Source organism: Triturus cristatus, chromosome 3_2, assembly GCF_964204655.1.
Source record: "Triturus cristatus chromosome 3_2, aTriCri1.1, whole genome shotgun sequence".
NCBI classification, from domain to species: Eukaryota; Metazoa; Chordata; class Amphibia; order Caudata; family Salamandridae; genus Triturus; species Triturus cristatus.
Window position 1 is genome coordinate 911,617,047 of NC_140584.1, and position 20,459 is coordinate 911,637,505.

A 20,459-nucleotide genomic window follows, 5' to 3' on the forward strand; every position below is an offset into this window, starting at 1 on the left:
GCGTTCTACGCAACCAAAATATTTGACCTTATGGGATGTTGATGTGGTTTTGCGCTTTACTAGGGCTTGGCCGGCTAACGAGGACCTTACGCACAAACAGCTATCGGCGTAACTTACCTTACTGTTATACCTTATTTCCTGCAGAAGGGTGTCGGATGTTCGAGTCTTGGACATAGCAGGTAGAGTATTCACTCCTTTAGGGGTGTCATTTTCCACATCAAAACGTACTAAGACTGATTCGAGATGCAATGTTTACCCAGCTTTTCTTCACCACCAAAAGTTATGTGTAGTAAAACATGCCCGTGAGTTGAGAATGGATCAAACAGGTCAAATGCTTATTTCTTTACAGAAACATTTCTGCCCAGTCACATTCGGTCAGATGGATTCTCGCTGAAGCGGGAATTAATGTGGCTCGTTTTGGGGTGCACTCAATCAGGGAAGCCATGACCTCTAAGGCATTTTCTTCTGGTTCTCTTTTGGACGACATTATGGCCGCAACGGACTGGTCTTCTGACTCAATTTTTAAAGTATTATTGATCATGACTAGATGTTACCTATAATGCTAACTCAGTTCTAATTAGGGGACATATTTCCTGCCCTACGTAATGAATTACAGAGTTGGTGAAGGCTGTACTACTGCTTTCCCATGTTTTTGTTACAGGCTAAAACATCCTGAAGAGTGCAATGTCATTTTGTTCAGTTCAAAAGCTTATTGAAGGAGAGGCTGAACCTTTGCAGTTCCTATGGTTGACATGTTTGAAGTATGAATCCAGGTTCCAGGAGGATTCGAATTTGGAGTGACAAGAGTTGTTGGAAATGACTTTGGAAGATTAATACCAAAGAAAGAGGAAGTGATATGGTTACATTGGTTTATATATATTGTATGCCCTTATGATTGATGGAGACGGGACTACTGGGGCTCATGGGAAATGTGTTTTTTCATTTGCTTAAATGTTGATTTGCTGCTGTGTTTACGTCAGTAAAGGAAAGAGAAGCATAATCCTCGCCTCCGTTTCCTTAATAGAATTGGAAATTCTTGATGCAATAGCTAGTACATTTTTTATTCTCTGCCACTCTTCCAGCTGCTTACATATTTTTTGTAATCTTTTTAGCAAGAATGGGCTGCTGCTCACTGCTTCCAGGCCCCTTCCAGGCCCCTTCCAGGCCCCTTACTTCTCTTTCTTTGCACGACATCCACCTGCACACTTTTTTATCATTCCGATATTGCTGTTCACTGTCTTGGATCAGTAAAGCTTCATGACATTTAAGAACATGAAAACCAAGATGACCACAACAGCCATATTGGGAAAAAGCATTGACAAAACCAATTGCTTTGGATTAGCATTTGAAAGGTGAGACCTACTGTATTGAACAGTGCTTGTCTTTTTACACTTCGACCACTGGTGACAGCATCAAAGGGCATAACGTTGATTTCTAAATGGTTTTACGAGTACTCTGAACTGTTCTGTTTGTATGAAAGAAGGACAAGAAGGACAAGCTTAGAGCATGGTCACGTGCAGAAACCTATGATACAATCCTTTATTTACACTACTAATATATCTGCCAAAAACCAGCATGGCATTTACTATACAGTGCTACAGGGCACCCTACAGGCTGCACCATACTGCCAATGGCAATATATACACAGCTGGGGTTCATTGGTACACTAAAAGGGCAAGTCCAGGATAAAACGAGCGGATATGTTCCTCTCCAAAATTAAAATATTTAAAAAGGGCAGTATACTTTTGCCAGACCAAAGCCTCAGGCTTCGATTTATAAAGGTTTTGCATTGAGTTTGCGCTACTTTTTTACCAGAAACCCAATGCAAAACCTGATGAAAAGATGAATCCTTAAGTCACGTAAGTGAAGATCTTTATTACCGGTCTCCTATCTCCACCAAAAGTCAGTCCCTTCACTGAACATTCTAAGGTAGCCTCCAGAGGACAACGGAAGGAACCATGTGATACCAAAGGGGAGGGGGTTGGGAATATACCATTACAAATAATGTGGAAGGAGTGGGGAATAAAACAGTGCATAAATACATAAGATAACATGTTGTAACAAAACCTTTTTCGGGATTGAAGACCAATGGAAATTGTATTTTTGTGTTGGTTTGTAAGGAAAGATAACTCAATCAGCACAAAGTGCTGCTTTGCCTAACTTAGTGCCATCTGGGTGTTACATGAGTGGTATATGTACGTTTCCATGCAACCACCTATACCTTTTGACGCGGCTTCATAAATCAGATACAGAACCCTGCATCAAGCATGTACCACCTTACGTTGTGCAAAAGTGGCACAGGCATCTCATAAATAAGCCCCTAATTTCATAGCACATCATTGGCTTGGGTGCAAAGTCAAAGGTCAAAATGAGGGTTGAATGTGACAGCAGGAAAGAAGAAAACAGTCTCCTCACACAACACAGCTCCAGCTGAGCAGGATTTTTTTTTTGTAGTATAGCAAAGGTCTGTCAGAGAAGGGAGCCAATAGTGGTCATTCTAGCAGCTGCTGAGCTCAGTTCCCATAGGGCAATCTGTCTGTGTGTGCTACCTTTACTTCGAGTGCCTTACATTACTATGAGATAAAGACCGTTCCTGGTCGAAACGTGTCACATCCCCCTGGAGAGCATTTTTAAAAAAAACATTTTTTATTTTCAAGCAACTCTAATGTGGCTCTTCTGTGTTGCTGGTGTGTATGGTGACATGAGATGTTTATGGATTTTGCGGGATACCAGGAATCCTGTCCGTCATAGTACGTAATAGGGGGTTTACCTTCTGGATAACAGGAAGTAGAAATTATTTGGAAAAAGTACATTGCGGGGGTGAGGTGTATAACCCTGCCACAAAATAGCAGATTCTTTTAAATCCCAAAGTTGGTTTGGGGGTTTATCCCACATTAAAACACACATACACACATGCATGCACACATACTCATACACATATTTTTGCAATTATTAGGCTATGTGAGCATCTAGTGTGATTTAAAGAAATTAATTAAAAGGAATTTAGAAATTAAATTAATAACATTATATTAAGTTATTTAAAGCAAAATGATTTTTTGACAAATAAGTACATTAACTTTAAATTTATATAATTTAATTAAAACAAATCACCCCATATAAAATTATTTTAAATTAAGACATTAGAAATAATATGTATATATATCTGATACATATATGATCACCCAGTGGAGGCTCTCCCTGGGTCGTTACAGTTAGGTCAGCATTTCCATAGGAAATACGTTTTTGTGTTTGCAATAACTTTAGCACCGTTTGACGACTCCACAAAACTTTCCAAAAAAGTGCTCCTTTTTTCCCTAGTTTTTGCATGGAAAGTTTTGGGGTGACCAGTCAAGCGGGGGAAAAAAGAGGGGTCCCAAAACACAAAATCCCCATTCATTTTCCATAGGCTTCTTTAAGAAGCACTACCACAAACACTGCTTAACCTAATTACACCAAATTTGGCAGGAAGCAAGATAATTGTTTACAGATTGTACTTTTTGTGATTTGGCGTAAATCTGCTCAGTAGTTCTTTAGAAAGTAATGTTAAAAATTATTTGTATGGGGGCGTGGCCAACCATCATGGCCAACCGGACGTAACTCCGATCGGCTCAATGCCAGGCCCTAACGAACTTGTAGTTTGGGAGGCACCAATTGCCTTAAATCCGGGTTGCCTGCTCACCTGAGGCTACCGGGAGCTGTGGAGGGTTACAGGGTGTGAGAACGGACCCCCTGGTGCGATGTGAGGGGTCAGATATCTCTACTACCGGAGCCCAAAGCACACAACAAGATGGCGGCTTTTACTGCGTTCGCCGCAGAGACACTCGCCGGAGCAGCGGGACCAGCAGAAAACCACGCCAGCAGTGGGCGGATTGAGGACTCTGGGGATTTTGCCCACCTAACCCCCGGCGATACCGGATTGCGGAGCCGAGGCCCCCGGGAGAGCGGAGATGCCTGCGGACCCCTTCAGTTGCAAATGGCAGCTGCGGTGAGGAGTGGGGGAGGGGCTCGCCTGGCGCCAATGCAGCCCGCCAAGTATAAGCCTGACCTTAAGATGGCGGCGGCCAGGCACCTGTACAAAACCTCGTGAGGAGGCCCAGACTGGAGGGCTCTCACCCCTGCTGATTATCCCTGTCACAGCGGCCTGTCGTCACCCCTAGGGGGGCCCTGATACAAGCAACAACCCATCTCACAGTGGCTCTGCATGCATGACCACAGATGTAAGAGACTCCTTAGTACCGTAACAGAGAGGAACTGCGGCGCCAATCGGTGGAGTCCCCACGTGGTCTGGGGGGCGCTGCACCCTTGATGAAGTTGCCACGAGTGGCTGCCTAGGCACTATCAAAAGGTACCAGGGGCAAAGCTGGGGTTCCTGGGCCGTGTGTATCCTCGTCTTGGTTCAACCGTCCTAGCCCCGAGGAGCAGCGAGACACCCAACCCACAGACGCTACTCCTATATGGCGAGCCCTGGTCCTCACGACATCTTGCCTCACCGCCACTGAGCTTCTCTTACCTGATACGGAAAGACCTCCTGGTCAGCTCAGGTGGGCAGAGTTGGTGAACCGAAGAAGCGCCCAGTTCCCCACAGTATTTTCTCTTAGCGGGGAAATCCCGCACAAGCGGTGGGTGAGGGTCCCTATGCCACCCAAAAAGGCACAGCCCACAAAGGTCTCCAGCTTCTTCTCCTCCGCCATCAGGGGGGCAGTTAGTGATGAGACAATGCGACCCGACGACAGTATGGCGTTCACACAAGAGGACTTGATGGTCTCGCTTCAAGAATTCAAGCATGAACTCAGGGATGACGTGAAAACTGACATAGAGGCCTCTTTCAATGTGTTCAAGGCCAAAATGGGAGGCCGGTTGGTGGCCATGCAATCTGACGTTGACTGAATTGGGGCCTGCGCTCTCGACCTTGAAGTAAAACACCAGGAGCTGGAGGACCGCGTGCGACCCTTGGAGACCCAATCGGACGACCTGCGCGCACAGTTGAAAGCCACTGTGCTCAGATGCGAGGATCTTGAAAATCGCTCCAGTCGGGAGAACATACGTGGGAGAGGCCTCAAAGAAGGATGTGAGGGACCTCATCTGGAGGCCTTTATGGTGGGGCTATTCTCAACAGTACTCGGAGATTCTGAACCAGAGGTCCGACTAGAGAGAGTACACAGGCTGGGACCTCAAGTCCCATGAGATGCCTGAAAACCCAGAGATATGCTGGCGAAATTCAGCTCTTTCAAAACTAAGGAGTTGGTTCTCCAGAAGGTACGAGCCCTTGACAGGGTGTCCTTTCAGAACGGAGAGTGTTCGCTCTACCGAGATGTGGCACAAGCCACACTTGCTCGGCGCCAACAATTCCGACCCATCACTGGAGCCTTAAGAGAATGTAAGGTGAGATACTGCTGGACTTACCCCTTTGGTCTCGCCTTCACACTGGACAACACGAACTATCACTGCTTGGAATTGGAGGAGGCAGCAACTATCCTGGGTATCGAGTTGCCAGCCCGGACGCAAGCAGAGGAGGCGAGGAGAGTGGAGGCGACCATGGGCCGGAAGAAGCTGGGGGGGGCCCTGGCTTCAGCAGCGGAGAGCAGGCAAAAATACCACGGGCTGACGAGCTCCTGGAGATTAGAGGTTTCTGTTCTGCCTGAGACAACCACGGTGTCCGGTGGTTCACGGGCCCCTGTGGGGTCACTGGGATCGTTCCAGGCTGGTCTCAGACATTCTGACTCTTGCGATGAGGTGGTGGGGGGGAAAAGCTCGAACTTATCATGCTGTTCACAACATTCAAAGAGACTGTTACTTACTAGCTTATTTGTGCCTACGGAACTGTTTTTGGGCCTTGGCAGCGGAATTTGGTCCGCCCCAGATAATGCTCAAAATGAAGTACTCCTCTGTGATTGAGGACCCCTGAACTCTAAGTTATGGTCTATTTTTGTTAAGGATCATTTTGTTTTAGTGTCACGGTATTTTTCACACTTTTTTATTAGATTGCTGGGGTGGGGAGGGGGAAGGGCAATGTGCAAGGGAGTGGGAGGGGGCTAGCTACCAAGTTTTTCTGACAACTGATGGTGGTTAACTGTTTGACATGGAACGTAAAGGGTCTTGAGTCCCCTAACAAGAGGCAACAGATCTGGAAATTCTTAAATGACCACCAGATTAAAATAGCTGCCCTGCAGGAGACACACCTCCTATGTAAAGAGGAACAACGATTGAAACATAGGGCCTACCCACAGATCTTTCGTTCTTCGGCACACACCAAACACAATGGGGTTGCTCTACTTTTTCTTTTTTTTAAATATTTCTTTTTATTAAACATTGCAATGACAACACCTCCATCTGATACAGGCGAGCGACCATATCCTTACATATAAAAGACAGTGACAATCAATAGAGCACATGATCATTAAACAGTCTCAGTTAAGGGGTATCAACAGTTCCACTTTCCCTCGGGGGACCCGGCGGGGTACAGATGGCTCCTCTATAGTGATTCCAAGAGCCCCATATCTTACCCCATTTCCAGGGACACCCCCTTGCCACATAAACTGATTTTTCCCTGAGCATACACCAGTCCAGGTTCTCTTCCCATCCCCTCAGCCGGGGCGGTTGGACTGCACCCCACAGCTGCACTATGTTCCCCTTAGCAATCATATAAGCCAGGGTTGTCCACTGTGTTGTTGAGGAGCTAAGGTCTGTGGGTTCCCAGACATTTAGGAGACAACGACGGGCCTCCGGTTGTAGATTTACCCCTAACACCTCCCGCAGCGTCTGGTGTATGTCTCTCCAGTACGATTGCATATGAGGACATTCCCACCGGATATGGAAAAAGGTTCCTACCTCCTCGCAGCCTCGTCTACACACGTCATTTTATGCCTTACCCATCCGAACCAGGCATGGCCCCGTTATATATACCCTGTGTAGCATTTTAAGCTACACCAAACGCAGTCTCGCCTGAACTGCGACCTCTCACAGGGATGATACCGCCGCTTGCCAGTCCTCTTCATCTAGTTCCAGCCCGTCGCTGCACCATTTCCTTTTAAGGGTTTGCAATGGGTCCGCCAAGTGGTTGATAAGTTTCTTGTATATAAGAGAGATGGTTTTTACCGGCAGAAGCCGTCCAATACTCTTTCTTCCAAGGGGGAGGCCTCAGGGGGCCTTGCGCCACCCGGAATCTGAGCACGTAAGGCATGTCGGATTTGGAGGTAGTGTAGTGTTCAGAGTCTGCCAAGCTGTATTGAGTTTGAAGGGAAGAAAATGGAAGGATTGTCCCCTCTCCTCAGATGTCACTAATGCGCGAAATACTGATAAGGTCTCACTTGTCAAACCCCTTACATTCCCAGAGATTTCCCATTCTCTCGGAGCTTCACAAAGGAGTGGCCAAAGTAAGCTTGCTGTCCCATTGTAGGTATTTGTTAACTACGTGCCAAGTATGGACGGCATGTGCTGTGGGACCGGTCAGCGGGAGTCTGCGGGGCTTAGCATACAAAGCTCTGTTATAGTCACCACTCGGGAGTAACCACCTATCCATGGCATATCCGGGGTCATCCGGGCGGCCATAGATTCCGTGGTTAATGGCCGCTAGCTGGGCAGCCCAGTCATATTTCCTGAGATCGGGAAGGCTGATCCCCCGTCATACCAGTTGAGAGTTAGTTTAGAGAATGCTATATGGGGTCTGCCATCCCAGAGAAGTTCCCTTTGGAGACCCTCCACTTCCCTGAAATGGGATGCAGGAACAGGGTCTGTTGTGTTTTGAAGCGAATATAGAAAATGCGGGAGGACCATCATTTTAAAAAGTACTGCTCTCCCCAGCATGGACAGGGGAAGGGACCTCCAATGCGCAACATCCCTCTTGAGCCTCTGTAGAGGGGGATCTAAATTATGTGCGAATCGCAATTTGGTATCTAGCGTCTCATAGATACCGAGGTATCGGAAGCCCTCCAGCGCTATCTGGATCGGGCAAGTCGGGGGAATATTTGGAGGATTGCCTTGGAGAACATATAATAGTGATTTGGACCAATTCACAGAAAAACCGGAGTATCTCCCGAATATCGCCAGAATATCAAGAAGGCCTATCAATGATTCCCTAGGGGAGGCCATATAGAGAAGGATATCATCAGCGTATAGGGATACCTTATCCTCCCATTCGGGTGACCACCTCAATCCCCAGATGACTCGGTCTTGCCTAATCCAGGCCGCCAGTGGTTCCACCGCCAACGCAAAGAGGAGTGGCGACAGAGGGCATCCCTGGCGAGTGCCCCTGCTTATTTAGAAGTCCGAGGATTTACGGTTATTGACCACTACTCGGGCTACCGGGGCGGTGTACAGGAGGCGGATCCAACCCACGAATTCTGGGCCGAACCACAGCTTGTTGAGGACCGCGAATAAATAGGGCCATTCGACCATGTCGTACGCCATAGTCGCGTCTAGTGATATCACCACTACCGCTCCAGTATTGTATGAGCTCTGCTGAGCACCCCATGTAGGAGGCGCAGATTAACAGTTTCGCCAGCAATTTCACATTAAGCAGCGAGATGGGCCTATAAGAGGCACAGTTGGTTCTGGGTTTGCCGTCTTTATATATTACCACTATATTAGCCACTTGTTGGTCATAAGGGAGCCGACCCTTGCTTTTACTTTCCAGCCACATAGCGCGGAGATACGGCGCAAGTTTATTTGCCCTCAGCTTATACAGCTCTATGAGGATGCCGTTAGGTCCAGACGCCTTCCCCGAGCGGTCCCCCCGGATTGCCTGTGCCACCTCCTCGTCTGTTACTGGGGACTCTAAAAACTTCCTGTTGGCTTCTGAGAGTACAGGTAGTACAATATCTCTAAGCAGCCCGCTGTTTTCTTCTTCGGAGAAGCTACCAGTTCCGCTGTATACTGCATTGTAATGATCTGCAAACTCATCTGCTACTCCCTGTGGGTCAGTTATCAGATCGGAGTCTCCCCCCTGCAATTCCGGCACTATTCGTGAAGCCCCGTCCCTCTGGTCTAGCCAAGCTATGAGCTTCCCCGCCTTATCACCATGCTCGTATATCTTGCTCTGGATCACTCTACTCTGCACCCTGGCATGGTCACCCGCCACGCTATTGATCTTGTCTTGTCTCAATTTTAGAAAGTGCAATTTATCCGGGGTTATTGCCAGCGCCAGCTCTTCTTCAGCCTTTGTTACCTCCTCTTCCGCCTGCACTAACTCCGCCTGCCTTTCCTTCTTTTTCCCTGTTATTAGCGAAAGCGCTTCCCCGCGGATGACTGTTTTGTAGGCTTCCTACAGGGACTGGGCAGAGTCGACTGAGTCCCCATTTTCTGAGAAATAATTATCAGTAGCTTGTATGATGCTCTTTTTGATAGTGGGGTCTCTCAGATACCATGAGTTAATCGGGGCCACCCGTCCCACACATGCTGAAGAACCAGAACCTTTTGGGCCTGGCGGCGCAGGGTACGCCTTAATCTCCTGGGTTCTCCTGCTTAGCTACACAGAGACACGGGACACTCTGTCAGGCGTAAAAGATCGGATTTATTAGCTGCAGCTAGTACAGTTGTCCTAGAAGTACACACGGTATGTTCTCAGGAGACTGCCACTTCACTCCGTGGCGCACAATCTTATATAGTACATAGGTGACATATACATTAACTAAGAACACACCTAAAACATACATGAAAAACCAGTAGGAATAGCCCGAAGGAAAGTCAGAGCCAATAGAAAAAGTCGGAAAACAAAAGTATCGAGTAACTCGAAGAAGCCTCTCCTCCAACTGTGTTTGTCACCCCTCCCACAGGTTAAGGTATTAACATGTCTGTAACTGGTTTGCAAGTGGTGAGATACGTTTGTGTGTTTTGGAGGACAGTTGTGAAACAAGAGAATACAAGCGGAGGACAGCGAAGGCCAGACGATAAGATAAAGTCAGAAGAGAATAGTGTGAACCAACAGATAGTCAAGACAGGGGTTAGAGGAACCAGACAGGGATTAGTGTACTCGGCCAGTCTCTAACACCAGCTTTGTAAACAGAGGCACAAGGCTATTTCGATACAATATTGCAGGAAAAGCAGAAAAGACTTCGATCGTCGTGCTGCCTGAGTGAGGGCAACACAAAATGGTGGCGGAGCACAAAATGGTGGGTCAATTCGATCACGATCGAAAATCGAATTTTCTCAGACCCTCCTTTGGCCAAAACTCAGGCAAGATACATAGACTCACGTTAATCTGAGTCAATGTCGATGGCCGTGAGGTCATCGAGTTGTTGCTGTACCATCATTTTGATATTTTCTATTCTTTGTGACTTGGGTTTAGGGATGCACACAGTAGCACAAAGGTCACAAATGGCGGGGCCACAGTGCATACAAAGGCAACAAGAGAATACGATGGTTAAAATTATTCCAAGGAATGTCAATACCTTCCAACCCCATTTGGACAGTAGTCCCCAAAACCACTCCAATAATGACCAATCTCCTTCGTCCTGATGAATCGACTCAGAGATTATATGTAACATAGAGATAGCTTGGTATACTGTCGGAGCGTCATCAGGTATGAAAATACAGCAACTTGACCCGATCAATTTGCACACTCCACCACGGTCCGCAAGAACAAAGTCTAAGGCAACTCGGTTTTGTAAAGTCATAAGACGATCCGCTTGTAGTTCTGCCGTGATATTACTTAAGGCTCCTACAGTGATGTCTATGGTGCTTTCTACGACACGAACCAATTGCCTTATATTTCTGCTGTTGGCCATTGGACCCCAAAAAGGAAGAAATCCTTTGAGGAAATCTCCTCCCTCTTGTCCTGCTGTGTCTTTGGAATCAATAATCCCTCTGCCATATCTTTTTCGATGATGATTGGAAGAAGCAATGTATGTAGGGGGAAGAAGAAAAGCTATATAACAGGTACCAGAAGCCCTATCGTGACAGATGAAATACGTACCCTGAGATGGTACTAGAGGCGGCGAATTCTGAGGGGAGTAGACGTATGTGTGGGAACAGCTATTTCTGTGTACGGTGTCAGCAGACTGACCATTTATTTGCAGACAGAAATTGCCCTGATGTGGTATAGTCCAAATCGGTGGAGATTTTCCTTGTTTAACCTTAGGCTAGTGACATAATGGGTGACGTTCCAGTTAGTGTACGCTTTTCTTTCGTCAACGGAAATCTTACTATTTTCCATGATTTTAGCCATAGCTACCATTCCCTTTATCAACGAGCTGTGACTAAAATCTGGACCACCAATATATGAACTAACGGATCGTCTGAATTTGCTTTGATAGGCATTGAGAAGATAACAAAATAAGCCCAAGCAGAACCCTCATAAGAGAACGGGAGAACTAAATACGGCATTCCTTTTTCTGTGGTATGTGGCGTAAGTCCACACACCCAACAGTCAGTTGTATTGATCACTAATTGGTGTTGATGTAATAACTGGACAAATGAATTGTTGTAATATTCGGTTCTTCTAATGAGTTCATGTTGGGGAAGGGTATGAAATAGATGTGGAGAGACAGTAGAAGAAGACGAAGAGGTAGAAGGAGGAACAACTTTTCGCTGCAGAGCATAAACAATCCAAAAGAATACACAATAATATAATAATACATAAGGTAATACCACAACGACTATACATTACTTTACAATGATTAATTTTATCCTTTCTTTCTCTCTTGCCTAATGTAGTCTCCATCTTTCTAAGTGGATGCTCACGGCAATCTTCCTCAATCACTTAGTCACGATTGTCTGCCGTCCTATGACACTGCAAGTCCTGCAGGCCTATTGCCACTACTCAGGTCGCAACGAAGACTCCTACCGTGACCCTGCAACCGGGATACAATACTACATAGGAGAGAAAAAAATCTTAAGTGTTCTTTAGTCTAGGTCTTAGGTTATAGTGTTCTTTATCAGGTGCGGTTTGGACTCGGAACAGGCGTGCATAACTGTTAGAAATGGGGTTTCTGGTTGGCTAGGGCTTGCGCCAAAGCCAGGCAGAAACCACCACTCTAGTCAGGGCTGGGGAGTTACACGCCAAAGATAACCCCTGCTCACCCCCTTGGTAGCTGGGCACGAGCAGTCAGGCTTATCCCGGAGGCAATGTGTAAAGCGTTTGCGGGCGCACCCAGCAACAACACCCAAGGCCCACCACAAAAGAAACTCCACACAAGGTATTATATAAAAATAGCCTTTGTATTATACCAAAACACATTAGATAATAATCACACAATTTACACTGTGCCAACTGGCACGGGCAGAATTTTACAAGGGATTATATGTACGGGGGACAGGGCCACATGGACCACTGTCAGGAATTAGCACTTTTAGAACATAGCACTTAGAACATGGGATATAAAATTACTGTAGCATGAAATAACACATGTAGCACACAACCAGTAACTCCTGGTAACAGGTAAGTACCACCGACGCAACCCTAACCACCTTAGGAGAATATTACGCAGGGCACCAGGACCTCACTAGCACCATCTGTACTAGGAGAAAACAACCACCTAAGTATCACAATACCTGTATGGGTATAAGCACATTACACATGATGCATCAAAACACATTCAGAGGTGCAGGAAAACACAATTGCGCCAGACTCACATAGTTAAGAACAATCAGGTACCCTAGGTGAGGGCACAATGCAAGGAAACTGTCCCCCAGGCCAACCTGGCTTTTCAGGGGCTAAAACGTCCTTCGTCCAGCAGAGTCAGGGCAAGACTGCGCACGCAGTCAAGGCAGGAGCAGCTGGGCACAACCTACACATAGCAACTGCCCACTAAGTTCTGGACTGCTGTAGGGACTGAGGCCTGGGCACCTCTGGGCCCTTAGAACAATTATGGCCTACGTTGGAGCCTCGCTGGGCTCTGAAACTAATATGCCCCCTTGGAGCCTCGTGGGCTCAAGAACAAGGATGTCTCCCAAAACGTTGGAGCCCTGCTCAGGGACTCAAGAGAATAATGCCCCCGACGTTGGAGCGCGTGCGCTCTAAGCAACCAATGCGGTGCACTTTGGAGCCCTCTAGGCTCTTCAAACAAGGTGCCTCGTTGGAGCCTTGTGGGCTCGAAAAGAAGGGTGCCCCCAACGTTGGAGCGGCCCGCTGCCTTTCGGGGCTGCCCTGATCACAGGAAAAATGTCCCCGGAGTTGGAGCCTCTCAGGGGCTCGAGAATACTGAAGAATAATGCCCCCAGAAGAAGTAGGCACGGTTTTAGGAGGACGGGCCCCGGGACTGTGTCCTAACACACCCCCCAATCCCTTCTCCCGCGTGTTCCACTCACCGGGACTCCTTCCGCGGCGCTCTCGAACACGGGAGCCCCGCATGCACTTCAGCCCTTCTCCGCTGCACAAAGGCTCTCCTCCCTCCCGGGAACCCCGGGGGTTGACACCGGCCTCGTCTTCTCGTGCAGTTCTCCTCACGGACCCGGGAGAGGAGGGGGCGGGAATGGAGCCCGCGAGGCTCCCAGACGGCTTCCTGCTTCCGTCGCGAGGCCCCGCCCCCAGTCAGCCGGCTTCCGGGCCGCGGCGGTGAATCTTTCTGTGGCGAGAAATACGGGGTAGGCTCCCATTTTTAGATGAAACAAATGTGGGGTGGGCACCCATAATTTGAACACAGGAATAAGCGGGGTGGGCACCCGCCAACGAGCACGGCAATGCGGGGTGGCACCCGCGTCAAGGAATACAACGGCGGGGTGGGCTCCCGCCGGAAACACAGGGATGTTGGGGAATTCTTTACACCGGGGATTCCCTTTTTTAAAGGGATCGCAGCTCCAGACTGCAGGGCACACAGAGGCGCTGCTCCTTTTGAAGGGGAGTAGAGCGCTCACCAGGGCATAAGTCCAGCGCTCTGCCCAGACTTACATGAAGCGTCTCCTCCACTGCAAAGACAAAGCGCTCCCAGGCGCTGTAGCACCAGGTCTCCAGGAACAAAGTTTTGTAGGAGGCAGGGGGGCAAGGGCTGGGCCCAGGGGCCAGCTCACAGGGCCCTCCAGGCAGGGAGGCAGTCCCCCGTGGTGGTCTCTCCTGGCGCCCAGCAGCAGTAACAGGTCCCCCCTGTTAGGATCAGCAAAGAGAACAACATGTAAGGAGACACAACCCCTTTTTATACAGTGAAACCCTTTGTCTCAAGGTGCAGGGAAGGGGCGAACCAGTTACAACTGGTTCCTGAGCACTTTGTTTTGCTTAGCCCCTCTCCCTATTCAGAGAACAGGCCAGGGTCATCAGTCGCACCACAGGGGGCGGAGCCAGCATTGTGTGGGGAAAACCCAGCCCTATTCAGGACCCAGGTGTACTCCTCCCACCCATCTAGCTGCTGATCTCCCCATTCACCAGTGGGTGACTCATCCTGACTCTGGGGATTCCCTAACCTGTCACATGACCTCAACCAGCCAATCGCCAGACAAGGTACACATTTCATACTGCACACAGAAGTGCCCACTTCTAGAAGTGGCACTTCCACACTAGGTACATGCACGACGCACACATCATCGCGCAGCATTTCATCACACGAGTCCGTACATACCAAACTCGCACCTGCACTCCCCACGCATCAGGAACTACCAGGGACCCATACATTCCCCATGCATTCCTATGGGAGGGCAGGCCTATCTCACCACATGCACTCAGAGTGCGCACGCACTTTACTCTGGGACACAGGGAAAGTGCGCAGAAACCAAAAATCACTAACACAAGTCACAGTTAAAAAGCAAAAAGTTTCAGGGGTGAACCTGCCAGAAGGGCCAAGTCCAACAATAACTAAAAGGTACAAATCGTGGATCCTTCTCACTCTCAGAGTCACTAATGCCCTTACGCACCCATTGATCGAAGGGTAGAGGCAAAGGCACTTTCTTACAATGCACGCCGTGAATCCAGTTTTTCTTTCCTTCGACTTTCACTTCTGTTCTCGTAGTAAGGAAAACCAACCGAGGTTCCTTCCACCGAGGCTCCAAATTTTTCGTCCTTTGGAAATTCTTTATGAAAACCCAGTCACCTGGTTGGATGGAATGACCTGGATCTGTGGAAGCCTCTGGCAATGCACTCTGAACCTGTTGATGGAGAACACGCAATTTAGTTGTAAGTTCATGCAAGTAATCAATCAACATTGGGTTTGGCAAGTCTGAGTATTTTTTAGGGCGAGGGACTCCCCATATATTAGCTGGGCGCCCAAAAACCACCTCGTAAGGGATAAGTCCCAAACGAGAGTGTACAGCAGTTCTGGTGGATAGAAGAGCCAATGGTAAAGCATCGGGCCAATTAAGTCCTGTACTAGCCTGCACTTTCGCTAGTTTTAGTTTTAAAGTTCCATTGTAGCATTCCACTAAACCCGCTGACTGTGGATGGTTTGCCGCATGGAACTTTTGCTTAATACCAAGACCCGCACAAACTTTTTGCATGACTTGGCCCACAAATTCGCTCCCATTGTCACTCCAGACAATGCGCGGCAAACCAAACCTGGGGAAAAATTCTTTTAGTAGAACTTTGGCTGTGGATAAGGCTGTGTTATCTTTTAGAGGGTATGCTTCTATCCATCTAGAAAAGGCACATACCACCACCAGAACATATTTAAGCTTGTTGTATCGCCCCATGTGAATGTAATCGATTTGCAACACCTCAAATGGATATGTCGGAGGAGCAAAGTGACCTGCTGGGGATGGGGTTCCCTTTCCCGGATTGTACATCAAACAAGCAATGCAATGTTTCACTACATTGTCTACACACTTTGGGATTCCTTCGTTCTGCCACACTGGAGCCAGAAGTTTGCATATTCCCTTCGCGCTTAAATGGGCTGGACCATGCGCCATAGTAACTACTGGTAGTACATAAGCGTCTGGTACAGCCAACGTTGGTATTCAGATAATTCCACCCAACATCCCATCTCATCTAACATTCCTGTACTTTCTTTCCACCTACTAAATTCTTTCTCTGTAGCCTCTTCCTGAATCAACCTTACACTTTCTACTGTATTCTCATACATTCCTCTCTCTCTAACCCAATTCGCAGGACCCGCAACATACATTCGACTTGTAGCATCTCTCGCTGTCTTTTTCGCTCCTTCATCTGCAAATGCATTTCCTCGGCCAACATCGTCTGTAATCTTCTTGTGTGCACTACACTTCACAATTGCTATCTGGGCAGGTAAAGAAAGTGACTCAAGAAGATCAGTTACCAATTGACCATGTTGTATTTTAGTGCCATGGGAAGTAAGGAATCCCCTCTCTTTCCAAAGACGCCCAAAATTGAATGCCACACCAAACGCATACTGGCTGTCAGTATACACATTCACTCTTTTTCCTTTTGACAACACACATGCTCTCGTTAAAGCTATCAGTTCTGCTGCTTGAGCTGAATTGTGTCTGATACGTGCTGTTTCCACGACTGTATGTAAAGTAGTAACAGCATAGGCTGAAACTGTATCTCCATTAGGAAGCTTGAAACAAGAACCATCCACCCATAGAATTCCATCAGGATTTTCTAGCGGCGTATCTTTCAAATCTATTCTTCCCTTTGTCTCTTCCTCAGTAAGGAGAAAACAATCATGTTGTTCTTGAACACCTTTCTCTACTGGAAGAGGCAACAAAGTAGCTGGATTTAAAGTATTACATCGTTTGATATGCACGTGACTAGCCAAAAGCGTCAGCTCATATCCAGACAAACGAGCACTCGAAAGATGTTGTGTTTTTGTTCGGTTTAATAAGGTATCCACTGCATGCGGCACCATAACAATAAGTGTGTTATCTAACACTACTCCAGCAGACTGTCGAATAGAAATTGCTCTTGCTGCTTTCGCTTTAAGACAACTAGGCAATGCGTTGGCTACTGGATCTAACGTGGCCGAAAAATATGCACGTGGTCGCTTTTTGTCTCCAAAGTGCTGTGTTAAAACTGACAATGCACAACCCTCTCTCTCATGGACATAGAGCGTGAACGGTTTACTGTAATCGGGAGTACCCAATACAGGAGCAGAACACAGAGCAGCACGCAAGACAGTGAAACTCTTCTGACATTCGTCAGTCCATGGAAGGGGCTGAGGTGTATCTTTCAAAGTGAGTGCCAACAGAGGTTTAGCCAACAAAGAAAAGTTCGGAATCCACTGCCTACAATAAGAAGTAATACCCAGAAAGGCACGTACCTCCCTTTGTGTGGATGGCACAGACATTTGCACAATCGCCTGAATTAGTTCTGAGGTTAATCGTCGTCCCTCCTTTGATAGGAGATGGCCCAAGTAGGTAACCTCTCGACGAACATATTGTAATTTGGAAGGTGAAACCTTATGATTCCGATTAAACAAATGGCGTAACAATGCAACATTTTTGCAGATATCTTCCGAATCAGCAGCGATTAACAAGTCGTCCATGTACTGAATAAGAGCAGCACCAGACGGCAAATGAAAAGTATCAAGATGATATTTTAAAGCTTGACTGTAAATAGAGGGACTTTCACAATAGCCCTGAGGTGCGCGCTTAAACCGGAAGCTTCGGCCTCCAAGAGAGAAGCCAAAAATATCCCTACTTTCTTCTGCAATGGGAATACTAAAGAAGGCATTCTTTAGATCGATAACAGAAAACCAAGTCGCTGTGGAAGGTATCATTGTCAACAGAGCAGTGATATCTGGGACAACAGGAAATTGTGGTACAACAATTTTGAAGATCAATTACAAAACGATATACAGGAGGCTGAGAAGGATCAGTGCGTTTAAAAACAGGAAGAATAGGACTATTGCATATGTTTCCTCTCGTTTCTTCAATCACACCCTTCTGAATCAAATCATGAATGATTTCCAAAAGCGCTTTTTCACCTTCAGTGGAAATTCTATACTGCGGAATACTGCGGAATACGTGGCAATTCAACATTAGGCTTGAGAGTGACAACATAAGGTGGAATCTCAAGACAGCCTACATCGTTCGGACCCGTGGCCCAAAGCTTCTCAGGAAGAGAAAGCAATTCAGGTGGGAATTGATCTTTAGACAAATACATTGGAGAAGTCAGTTTCTGTCCTAAATTAAGATGTACACCAGAAGGAGAACAATATATCGTAGCATGCATTCTTTTCAATAAGTCCAAACCCAACAGATTCTCACCGCAACCATTCGTCAAAAGAAGCGGAGCTTCCAAATCATAAGGGCCAACTGAAATAGGCAAAGGGCAAGAAACCGGATTACGGACAGGGGCGCCAGAAAATCCTACAGATACATTCGTTAAGCCAGACTAAGGTGCCCCAGGGAGTTTAGAATGAATGATAGAACTTCTCACCAGTATCTAGGAGAAATGGCTCTGAAACACCCATTGTAGTGAAATTAACATAAGGTCCATTCTGATCTACTGGAATCGACATGACTCCCTTACTTTGTCCAAGGCTGTCCTAGTTAGCATGAAGACTTTCATTTTCGCCTTCAACATAATGGTCTTCATTGTAGTACTGTGTAGACCGAGCGTTTTGCTGATCAAAGTAATTCACGGAATTAGGAGGAGGAAGGGCACGCTGTTCTGGAGTCAACACACCTCGACCTCAACCTCTGTTTGTTGACTGGAGGCAACCACGACCTCGTGGAGCAGATAATGCTCCACTGCGCTGCAATAAAACCGGACAACTGTTCTTAAAATGACCTTCCTCTCTACAATAAGCACATTGATTAGGTCCTAACAAAGGTCGCGGAATATATGGCTCAGGTTTTTGATACAACCTCTGAAACTGCGGAGGCTGTTGAAACTGAGGCTGAACATAACGAGGAGGTTAAGCTTGTTGCAAGAGAACCTTCATTTTTAATTCTTTCGTCTTTTTCTCTAGCTTTTCTTTTTCTTCTTTATCTCTGTTCTCATAATATTGTGCAGTAGCCAATATCTGGGCAGAAGAAGAAACAGCCCATGAACTTTCAGAATCTTTCAATTTGTGTGACAACTCGGGAAGCAAATTAAATACAAATTTATCAACAAATAATCGCTGTCCACCCTCTGTAGCCATATCTTAACCACTGTGATCAATAAATGTCTCCTCGAAACGAGTGAAGAAATCGGAGAAACTTTCATCTTTCTTTTGTTTGCATGCCGCTAATTTATCCCAGTTAACTCTCAAGGCAGGCATCATCGTTTTCATTAATGTAATAATTCTACCAGGGAGTTCTGAAACCAAAGCATCAGGCTTAGCACCACCCACTTGAGCTGCATCCGCGGCAGTTATAGCAGCCCAATCACCACCTCATGCTTGAACATGATTCTCTCTACGAATCTTAGCCCGTAATGCTTGTGGGACTACATTTCCCATCAAGATATTGATATCAGCTAGATTCATGATGCAAGCATCAACCGTCTGTGATAATTCTTTATAATAACCCGCAGGGTTTTTACGAAGATCCGGTAGAGTCTGTTTAAGTGCTAAAACTTCAGATCTCTTCCAGGGGACATGTACCCATATACGCTGGAAATGAGCAGGAATAGCTGGATTATTACCTTGAGCCGCAACTTCCTCCTTCCACACTGGAGGAACCTCTCTCATGGGATAATTTTTCAGTGTCAACCTAGCCGATGGATCGGAATCAAGGAAAGTCTGAGATGACAACAAGGATCTAAAGGTAATAAGTGTCCTTACAGCATTCTCAACCTTAGAACCCACAATAAGTCCTTTATCGAAGTCAGCCTGAACATCTAACAGACCCTGTGGAACCGAACTCAAATTCACATCCTCCCATTCTTTAATGAGAGTATCACACATTACATTGAAAACATATCTTTGCGTAGGCGCATTCCATTGTGAGAAGGTACGCATAATATCGGGCACACTGTACTGGGGACCCCTCTTGACCCATTTACGTGCAAGAGAGTCCAACCTTTCTCGTTCTTCAGAATCTGGGAACTGACTACGAGACTGTCTTCGAGCAAAAGCCGGAGACACATTTAACGCCTCAAAGAAAGGAGATAAAATACCAGTGAAGGTGTCCGTGAGTCGCTTACGCACAGACGGAGAATTGGACATAAGAATAGGGGACAAGGTATTAGGCGAACTAACGGAAGGAGAACCGGTAATTGCAGGAGGAGCAGAAGGCAAAGGGGATCGAAGATCAGGAGATGAGGGCAAAGAAGTTGAAGTTAAAGGCAAAACTGGTAGAGGCGGTAATACTGAAAGGGGCAAAGGCGGAAGAGCCGGAATAGGCGGAGATACTGCTGGCGGCTGAACAGGCTGTAACAACTGGGGTGCATTGGCACCTTGTGCATAGGGCGGAGGCAATCTCAATAAATGAGACATCAGGGGATCTTCTTCTAAATCTTTCTTGTTATCGGAAGGGGAAACAGGCAACACCGGATAGCATTTATCTATTGCCATACGATGCTGTCTCTCTGAAATTTCCATCACATTATTAATTTCATCATCTTTGAATTGTTGGGCAGCCTGTATAATTGTCATACCCTGTGCTTTCCTATCTCGTTTTGCTTGTTTAATTTCTCTCTGTTTGGCTTCCTTACGCCAAAGGCGGAAAGAGTCAAACATTGCCGGCCGGGCGTTTCT